Source organism: Malaclemys terrapin, chromosome 16, assembly GCF_027887155.1.
Source record: "Malaclemys terrapin pileata isolate rMalTer1 chromosome 16, rMalTer1.hap1, whole genome shotgun sequence".
In the NCBI taxonomy this organism is placed as follows: Eukaryota; Metazoa; Chordata; order Testudines; family Emydidae; genus Malaclemys; species Malaclemys terrapin.
Genome location: NC_071520.1, coordinates 27,447,685 through 27,459,085, shown reverse-complemented (window position 1 = coordinate 27,459,085; position 11,401 = coordinate 27,447,685).

Below are 11,401 nucleotides of genomic sequence, written 5' to 3'. Positions count from 1 at the left end.
GACGCCGCGGGGCATCATGGGAGAGGCCAAGCTACCGCCCCGGGGCATCACGGGAAAAAGGCCAAGCCCCCGTCCCGGGGCATTATGGGATGGGCTCAGTTCCTGTCATGGCGGAGGTCGGGGGGAGCAGGGCCCCCAGTGTCAGACCAGTGTTCGCCTCCGGACTGGAAGAAGGGAGGGTGAGAGGGGGTCAGGCTGCTCATATCTTATTTATTATTTGTGTTGCTGTAGGAGCTAGAAGCCCTTGCCCTGGACCAGGACCCCGTTGTGCTAGGTGCTGTACACCTCAGAGCAGCAACATGCTCCTGGCCCCACATAGGTGCACAGGCCCAGGAATTCTTTAGTCTCTGTTGAGTCCTGCAGTTCACACCCAGGCTAAATTCCCACTGACTTCAGCGTGGATGGGTAGATTTGGGCATATTGTACTCTGAGGTTTTGTCTACCAGCGATATTAGCATTTCCCACCATTGCAGCACCAACAATGGTAACAGCTGTAATGGGCTCTCCAGTGTAGACTAGCCACTGGTATTTTAATCACCTTATCATGTATTCTACTCAGAGCTGGTCTATAGGACACATTAGTTAGAAAGGTGGTGACCCATTGACACTAGCACTCCCATCACTGCTACCACCAACAGGCTTATATCAGTGGTAGGGCAACTAGGGAAGGTCTTAGAACATAAGAACAACCAGACTGGATCAGACCAAAGATCCATCTAGCCCGATATACTGTTTTCTGACAGGGGCCAATGCCAGGTGCCCGAGAGGGAATGAACAGAAGAGGTAATCATCAAGTGATCCATCCCCTGTCCCCTGTTCCCAGCTTCTGGCAAACAGAGGCTAGGGCCACCTGCCAATCCTGGCTAATAGCCATTGGTGAACCTATCCTCCATGAACTTATCTAGTGCTTTTTTGAACTCTGTTATAGTCTTGGCCTTCACAACATCCTCTGGCAAAGAATTCCACAGACTGTGCATTGTGTGAAAAAATACTTCCTTTTGTTTGTTTTAAACCTGCTGCCTATTAATTTCATTTGGTGACCCCTATTCTTGTGTTATGAGAAGCAGTAAATAACTCTTCCTTATTTAAATATCAGGGGGTAGCCGTGTTAGTCTGTATCTACAAAAACAACAAGGAGTCTGGTGGCACCTTAAAGACTAACAGATTTATTTGGGCATAAGCTTTCTTGGGTAAAACCCTCACTTCTTCAGATGCATAGACTGAAAGTTACAGATGCAGGCATTATATACTGACATATGGAGAGCAGGGAGTTACTTTGCAAGTGGAGAACCAGTGTTGACAGGGCCAATTCAATCAGGGTGGATGTAATCCACTCCCAATAATAGATGAGGAGATGTCAATTCCAGGAGAGGAAAAGCTGCTTCTGTAATGAGCCAGCCACTCCCAGTCCCTATTCAAGCCCAGATTAATGGTGTTAAATTTGCAAATGAATTTTAGTTCTGCTCTTTCTCTTTGAAGTCTGTTTCTGAAGTTTTTTTGTTGAATGATTTCCTTCCTTATCTACTTTCTCTACACCAGTCATGATTTTATAGACCTCAATCATATCCCCCCTTATTCATTGCTTTTCCAAGCTGAAAAGTCCCAGTTTTATTAATCTCTCCTCATACGGAAGCCATTCCTTAGCCCTAATCATTTTTGTTGCCCTTTTCTGAACCTTTTCCAAGTCCAATGTATCTTTTTTGAGATGGGGGTGATCACATCTGCACACAGTATTCAAGATGTGGGCTTACCATGAATTAATATAGAGGCAATCTTACATTTTCTGTCTTACTATCTATCCCTTTCTTAATGATTCCCAATAAGAAAATTGCTTGGGTAAACATAACTTCAGTGTTTATGCAAAACTCCAGTGACTTCAATGGAGAACATACAAAATGAGGGTACAATTTGGCCCTAAATTTGATCAAATCTCTTGATTCATAAATTGATGCAACTATTTGATGCTATCTTGAACTAAGTAATACTGAATAACTACTAAATAAACACTTAATGCATTATTGCAATTGTATTTTTAAAACTATAATTAAAAATCCCTTTTTCTTAGGAAGAACTCTAGGGCTTTTGGGACACTTTAATTGAATATTTGTAATTAATTTTAACTTCACCACATCTCTGAAATATACAAGCATTATACCCATTTTATAGCTGGGGAAACTGAGGCAAACTGGTTAATGGCTTACTCAAGCCACAAAGTTAGTTGCATAGGTCAGGAGTTGTTCCAGACCTATGTTCTGACCAATAGAAAACATTACTTTCCCAGTTAAAGGGCCATTAATGACCACAGGCACATGATCAGTGCACATCAGCCACTTTCAAGTTTATTGGGGTAGCTATACAACAAAGCTCCTGCAAAAAGATTCTCACTCCTGTGCATGAGTCATTAGTGGCCACTTTTCCTAATCCCCTATGGTGTGCTGCATAACTGAGGTTAGGCTGCAGGATATTTTGAAAGGTCTGAAGCTTCCTCTTACTCTGTTTTGTCATAATCTGAAGATGAATGTTTTTGCAACAATTATTTTCTGTTTGTGACTTGACCCTGCATCATTATACAGGGCTTTCTTCTTTTTCTGATCAAGTTCATTCCTGTTACGGTAGAACCTCGAGAAACAAACACCAGAGTTACGAACTGACCAGTCAACCACACACCTCATTTTGAACTGGAAGTATGCAATCGGGCAGCAGAGACAAAACAAAACAAAAATACTGTACAGCACAGTACTTTGTTGAATGTAAACTACTAAAAACAGAAAGTTTAATTTTTTTTTTGACAAGGTAAGGAAATTTTCTGTGCTTGTTTCATTTAAAAAAAGATGGTTAAAAGCAGCATTTTTTTTCTGCATAGTAAAGTTTTAAAGCTGTATTAAGTCAATAATCAATTGTAAACTTTTGAAAGAACAACCATAATGCTTTGTTCGGGGTTATGAACATTTCACAGTTACAAACAACCTCCATTCCCGAGGTGTTTCGCAGTGTTTCTCGTATGTGGCCACCAGGGGCTTTTCTTGTGGCCAGAGTCTCCTGGGCTGTGATTTTGGGGGGAGGAGTGCCTCCTCCCCCTCCTGTTTCTCCTGGATGCACTGTACTGGTATTTGGTTGCTGGGGCCACCAACAAGGGTTGTGCCCTGCCCCCATCTAGAGTCAGCTGGGGAACAATGCTGTAGGTGCAGGGAGCTGGTGAGTTCCCTGCTTTCCCAGGGGTAGTAGGACTCAGGCTTTGGGCTTCACTGCTGGGGTGGTGGGGCAGCAAACTCTGGTTCCAGGGCTTTGGGCTCCAGCTCTGGGCTCTGGCTGCATGACTGCAGACCCCACGCTCCAGCCACTCAACTTTGGGCTCTGTCCCTGGGCACTGTCCTCTGGCCATGGGGCTTCAGACTCTGGTCGCAGGGCTTCAGGCTCCAGTCCCCTGCTGCTTCCCCCAGCCAACCACCCCCATCTCCCCTGGCCCCCACTGCCTCCCCTGACCCTCCATCCAGCTTAATTTGTCCCCAGGCTTGCCAGGGCAGAGTAAGTCTGCTGTGAAAAGTGACACTTGTATGTTTGATAATATCACTTTTCACAACAGACTTACTAGCTAGCAATGAATAAATTATAATGATTTGGACGTGTTTGTGTGTGTGTTTATTTAGTTTTCCTAAAACTAATTCAATATTTTAGGAGAAAGTACAAGAGCAGCCACCAGCAAGAGTTGGTGGCCCCACACTGAGGCCACCAAAAAAAATTGTTCTGAGAACCCCTTGCTATCTTTACGACCACCAGAGGGCGCTTGTAAATAGCACATCAGAATCCTTACAGTGCCACTAACAATATCTGAATAACAACTTCCAGTTGTAACTTTTGTGTGCAAATTCTTAAATTTTGGAGAGGTTTCAGCTGTCATACTGGAGACGGAAATATTTCCATAGACTAGGTACAGCATGGGCGGCAGCAGTGCCAACTTCTTCACATTGTCCTTTGTCGACATGCTTCGCACCTGATCTGGACAGACCACATGTAAAGTCCCTATGGTCCGCTGAGACTGCCAGCAAGAGGACTAATTAGTGCCAATTGTGTTTGAATTTTGTTAGGCTAACAACTGTCTGCCTGTAACTGTATCAAGACCACAAAATGAATGGTTATCTATTTTAAAAAACAGCCCTCCATTGGTAACAACTGTGAGTCACTAGTGATTTAGGCTGGATTTGAATTTATTTCTTATGTGACCGTTTCCTTGAGTCATCCTGCTCCCTAGAAATTCATTATTCTGTTAAGGACACGGTCTCTTCAATGCACTGCACTCTACCTGAAACCCCAGAGCAGCTTACTTGCTACAACTGTATCACTTGGTTACCCCTTTAATACAGTGTTCTTTTAAAATGTGTATAAACCTACTTATTTCCTTCTATAAGCAGAGGGAGGAAAAGTGATAGACACTGACATTTTGGTTTTTTTTGCTACTTTTATCGTTCTGGGTTTTTCTGAGTTTGATGCAATTGGTAACAAGTCTCTGCATTTCCTTTAAATTAGGTCTAAGGAAAAATCATGGTTCTTTTTATGCTTAGTCTTCACATTTGGGAAAGAAGATCCACAATGACTTAAGATATGGTGCTACTGTGGAAAGTGACTGTAAAAATGACATTAGGGGGACACCATCCTTTTTACCTCTCAGTGATTCTATATTGCATGTGCTCATTTTACAATCGCTTTCTAATGGCAGCTTTCTAAGTCAGCTTTGGATCTGAATTAAATCTATGGTTTTGTTGTTTCCCTCCACCCCCTTCTTGTGTGTAGAATAGTTGTGTAGGCTGAAATCTGCCCTCCTTCTTCTTTGAAGACAATGTGGTTGCACAGGTGATCTTCACTGATACCAATGCACTCCCACCAATTAGATTTACATATGTCTAATGCATTGGCACTTAGTGAACAAATCTGATGATGCACAAAGAGAAATGGAATCCAACTAACTCTCCCGTAGCTGTGTTGACTCTGCAGAGTTAACCTGAGCAAAAAGCAATCGCAGCCTGGGTGAAATCCTGGCCCTAGTGAAGTCAACGGGAGTTGTACTGTTGAGTTCAATGAAGCCAGGATTTTGTCACCTTACTGTTCATTCTTAGAGCACATGGAACTCGGAAGACGTGCATGGAGCAGCTCTGTTTAGTAAAAAGTGCCATTTTTACAGCGTCACTTTTCAGAAGAGAACCACACTTTAAAAATCTCATCAGGGTGACCCTGCTGCTGAAGCAATATCTATCTTTATTTTTATTTTTCAGTTCAATTCCCTAGATTGATTATATGGAATTAGCATCTATATGTGCTTCACAGGGAAAGCAGTCTTTATGACCTATGTATGTGACTTATTAAATAAAGGATTGTCTTATTTTCACATGTTCTGTAGACATTAATTCTCACACTGGTATTCTATATAATAGAGGATGTTGAGAAATGTGGCTATCTAGCTGAACAATGTAATTTTGGAGGTTTTGAACAGTATTCTTCTATACATAACTCTGAAACACTGTCCTGCACCTTTTCTGTTTGAAATACTGAAGACATCTATCATCACATGTGCTGTAATGATAAAGCCTTACATTTACATAGCACATTTCATCTGGAAGGATCTTAAAGTGCTTTATATTCTTTTTATTCATCTCTATCATTGAAATGCTGCCACTTCTGAAGAGAAACTAGAGAGCTGTCTAACACATCGTGAAGTGTGTTACCGAAGTTTCTCTGAACCTATAGGAACTGTGACACTGACAGGCCTCTTATTTTAGTTATTTTAATCAAGCTGCTTTTTAGACCTCATTAGGTGTTGACAAAAGTGGGCAGCACTGTTATACTAGATAATTTAGTAAACTAAGATTCCCCCCCCCCCCCAAAGATGTACACATACTCCAATCCACAAGAAAACCATATACAGAACTAAAGATAAACACAAAGAAAACAGAAATATAAAACTTCCTCCTACACAAAACAAAGGCAAAATCTACCCAGACTATAAGAGGAACAAAAATAAAAAACCCAGCACACGTTAGACTTGAAAAGCAGGTTCCAAAGAGCATGCTTCAGAGTATATAGCACAGACAAACCAGGCACAATATTTATATTTAGCTCCTTCACAGATGTGCTGGTAGATTAAATTATTTAATGATTATGAAGTGATCTTCACATGGAAGTTAATATAACATGCTAAATCAGCCAGTTAGGTCACAAAATATTGTAGATTTCAACAAATATTTTAAATCTTGATAAAAATAAAAAATCATCAAATTTAAAAATATAACTTTTTTGATGTGCATTTAAACATTAATTTGCAATATTTATAACCTAAACACTGCAGGATTGAGCAAGTCACATCAAACACACTGCAACCAGAAAGTCAAACTGACTATAAACAAAAGTTAAATTGACACATCTGTTGTCACTCCCTACGTGACCTTGGGCAAGTCACTTAGCCTGTCTGTGCCACCATTTCCGGGTTATGATAAAGCTTTCTTAGCTCACATGGGTGTTGCGGATAAATACATTAAAGAACGTAAAGTGTTTTGAGATCTACTGATGAAAAGTGCTATATACTCTTGTGACTAAGTGATAGTATTAGTACCTGAAAAGTGCAAAAAGAAAACAGCATTACTTTTAAAAATACTTCAGTTCTACCAATCTAATCTCTTATTTAATAGCATAACTAACTGTTTCATTTTTAATACTATGATTTGTAACTTAAATGTCCTTGTAAAAATATTTCTATGCATCAGAGCAAAAGATACTAAGATTCCATCCAGCCATTCCATCAAGAGACATTTAGTAGCACTGTTACTTACGTGTAAATCTTGGCCTGGCTCTGTGTGTTTTGGCAAAGTCAACACGTTTCTTTATGCTAGGGTGAAATTGAGGAAACTTGTTAGATGGGGTCAGACACTTTCCTGGCTACATCTTTTAATTTTTTTTTTTAGGCACTTGCACTAAATTTAGAACTGGATAAGGTTCATACTGATATCCATACTTTTGAGGAAGACATTAAATGTGAGATAATCTTCCTATTGAATATGCCACATGAAGGACTCTTAACCAGCCTGCTAAATGTTACAATGTCTAGTATCCTTTTATTAGGAAAAACTTCCTGCCAGTAAGATATACTACCATGAAATAGCTTCCCAAGGGAAGTGGTGGAAGACCCGTTAAGGCAGACTTGTAAAATCAGAAGGGACCAAACCCTTAAAAAAAATCCTGTATTTGCATAATTCTATCTATAATTCTGATTTCACACAAGTCACGATTCCAAGTAATTCTAATGTTGACCAAAACATACTCCAACTGTGTTAAACCACCAGTTGTCCTCGTTTTACAGGCAAGAAAACTGAAAGAGAAATTGTGATATGCTTAAGATCACACTGCAAATCTATGAAGAAGCTGCAAACCGAACCTAGGTCTCCTGAATGCCTTGTCCTATGCCTTTACCAAGGCAGGTAAGTAATATTATCCCATATAACTGGTGGAGCAACTGACACCAAAATTAAGTGACTTTCCCAAGGCTTCACTGAGAGCCGGTAGCTGGGCTGGAATTAGAATTCAGAGATCCTGGCTTTTGGTCCAGACCATTAGATTGTGATGCCTTCCTAAATACTTCTCCAATAGGGGCCTAATCCTGTTGCTGTTACTCATATGAGTTTCCTCTTTGACTTAGCTACAGATAAAGATGAGAATTTTGTCCTTAACGAAAACAACAAGGAGTCTGGTGGCACCTTAAAGACTAACAGATTTATTTGGGCATAAGCTTTCGTGGGTGAGGTTTTTATCCACGAAAGCTTATGCCCAAATAAATCTGTTAGTCTTTAAGGTGCCACCAGACTCCTTGTTGTTTTTGTAGATACAGACTAACACGGCTATCCCCTGGTCCTTAAACTTATTTTAAACCAAACATTGTTCCCACTCTGTAATAGAAAAGTTTAACAATTCAAGTAGACAGATGGTTTTGATGCTAAATAAAAACAAGTCAAATAAGCCTAAAATAAACTCCATTCTGGTCTAGCACAACATTAGCCTTTAAATAAATACTAAGGAGCCTGGGAATGACAGTACCTTTCTCTGTACAGTGGATGGCATTACAGGTTATATTTATCAAACTTGTTGACGTCAACAAACTCAAATCCCTAAAATAGCAGGGGAGCGGGATAGTAATGTCAGCTGTTCTTCAGACACAAATCAGGTTATTTTAAATGTCTTAGTTGGAGCTGAAAAACTGTGTGTGTCTGACAGTTTATTACACTGCATGCTACCTCAGCTCTTAATTCGCTGCTCAGTTTATTAATCTGGTTGAGAAAACTTCACAGAAATACTTCATTTTGTTTTGCAGCTTTAAATGAATGGGTATGAATGAGTCTTGGACTTTGAGGTGGGAGGATTCAACCCAGCCACTGTAACCATGGGGGATACACTTTGCTCCAGTTTTTGTGCCAATTTTGTGCATTTTAGAATTGTAAGCAAATGTTATTTAGTAACGGTCTAACCTTCCCTTGAGAGTAAAATTATAGGACAGCAGGGGGCGCATTTACAAGTACAATTAGGGCATTTATATGCAAAAAGAAGAACAGGAGTACTTGTGGCACCTTAGAGACTAACAAATTTATTAGAGCATAAGCTTTCGTGGAAGAAGTGGGCTGTAGTCCACGAAAGCTTATGCTCTAATAAATTTGTTAGTCTCTAAGGTGCCACAAGTACTCCTGTTCTTCTTTTTGCGGATACAGACTAACACGGCTGTTACTCTGAAACTTGGCATTTATATGGAGTGTCACCATCAGCAGGGATCCTAATTTTTTCCCATGATTTAAAAAAAAAATCCCAAATTCTCTGATTTAAAAATAAACATAACAATCTGCGTTTTTCTGCAATTAAAATTAAACGCTGAACTTTAGTTTCCTTAGCCAAAATATATATAGGTATCAATTGAACATGATATTTTATTGATTATGTTTACAATTTTTAAGCAAGTGCAAAGCCTACCAGTTCCAGCAATCATTATAGTAAAATGATCCAGTCACAGTGCATTGTTTCTTTGCTGTTGTCAATGGCCCTGCTGTTCCAGCCTCTTGTTTTAGTTTATTTTCATTGTTTTATGTTTAGCACATTCCATTTTTTTAGCATTGTTTCATTGTTTTATGTTTTAGCACATTCCACAATTGTCTGCCTTTGAATGTCATCTAAAGCCCTGCTGCATACAGTAAGAACAGCAGATGATCATCGATGTGAAATTTGTCCTTGCCAGACTCAGTGACATGGAACGTAGGGGTGATTTTTAAAGTTTTCGGCATCTTTTCATAACTGTAATTACGTCTGGAGGCTGAAGTGACATTTTAGATGCATTAAAACACAAACCCCTATATGCTGTTGAGGAACCTTTATATTCCGGAAGCAGTTTATCGGAGTATGTTTAGCTGTGGAAATGTAAAGCACATTAAAAAAATCAACCACAAGAAGAGGAGGGTGTGCACATTGAATAAGTGACACTGGTACTTTCAGTAAAATTTAGTTAATATGATTTACATATTGCAAAAAACAAAATAAAAACAACTAAAGATTCTCTGTACAAACGCAGATTCCGCGATTTTCTGTGGCAAATGGATTTCTAGGATTCCTGTTGAAACTATCCAGCTCCATGGGGCTGATTCGAGGATTGTTATTTTCAACTAAGGATAATTGTGAAATTAGTTGTTTCTTCCATGCCATGAATACTCTCTGGTTCTTTCTTTTGTAGGAGCCCAATAATCTTCCAGAACAGAAAACAATAGTAATATTTTACAGGGGTAAAGCACCTGTCATCCTGCAGGATTGTAAGGATTGAAAGACATCAGCAACATTTAGTTACTATGTAAGGCTGTGTGTGTTCTCCCCTTGGTCTCTGTGCAAGGCTCAGATCTGATGTGGACTGAGGGGAGTATGAACTGAAAACTTAGTCTGCCCCAAGGACCATACTTAAACTTGGAACTAGGCCCTCTCCTCCAAATGAATTTGATGCCCCTTCCCTAATATCAAACTAGTGTAGGACAGCCCATTTTGGAATTAATGCCCTGTCATCCAGAAGCCTAACCAGAAAATAGCCAAAGTAATTTTTGAGTAAGTTTTTAAACGAATTTGTTCTTAGGTTGAAAATCTGCAGGCATACAGTTACACAGCCTTTAGCAGTTTTAAAGTGAATTTTAAAACCCTCAAGATATCCCCCAGTTTAAATATTGACAGCCCCCTAGTGCAACAGTAATGCTGTTAATTTCATAAAACGGTTCCTTTTGAGTTGTCAGTGAGCTGTTAATGTACCATCAATTTTGTCACTCTCACTTGAGTCATCTGGGAATCTGAGTTTCAGCCCCACCTTTGATTTTTCCTTGTCCATTGTTTTGCTGTTTGCACATTCAACTGCTTATATATTGCAGAGACAACCTCTTGCAGATAAAAGTTCATGCAGAAATTTGTCACACCTGGAAGATCCAAATCACAGCACAACTGTTATTTTAATCTACAAAGGACAAGATTTTCAGAAGTGACTAGCAGTTGTGGGTGCCTAACTTGAACACCTAACAGGTCTGATTTTTCAGAAGGATAGATGATCAGTGCCTTCTCTGAACGGAAGCAACCAAAATCACAAGTAATTAAAATATATATATATATGTTAGGCCCTTTTAATACAGTGATTACTTTCAGATGTATGTGCCTTTTGGAATACATTATTAAAAGAAACTCAATAAATTGTTGCCACTGTAGAAGAAAAGTGTAGTGAATCTTTTAGAAAAGACATAATAGGTTACTTAATATTACTCCATATTTGGTACTGATTTTAAAGAAATAATAAATTTGAGGGAGGTTGTTTCTTTGTGTGTTGTTTTGCCTTCTGGTGTTTGAGCCTTTAAGTTTCATGTTTTCCAGCTTTACTTCACAGCCATGCCTGCTATAAACTTACCTGTTTAAAGCTGAAAGTCTCCAAGAGGGGGGACTTATCGAAAAAATAAAAGTATCACAAAACTTGCAACCTTGTGCTCTGGGTGTCCCTAAACCTCTAATTGCCAGAAGCATTGGGCACTGGCCCCTGTCAGAGATAGTGTTTGGGGCTTGATGGACCATTGGTCTGACCCATTATGACCATTCTTATGCACAAAGCACAAGAGCTGGCAATGCAGAGACCATAAGGTGTCTAAAGTATGGTTCATGGGTAAGGTGACCAGATGTCCTATATTTAAGCCCTCCTGCAGGTGTCCTGACTCTTTCTTAAAAACAGGCAAATTGTCCCATATTTTCTGTACTGGTGGGTCCTGCTGCTTGCCAGATCCCTGCTCACTAGCCATCTGTCCACCAGTGGTGGGCGGGCAGGAAGGGCGGTATCAAGTGGCTGACGACGGATGTGGGTGTGTAAGGCTGG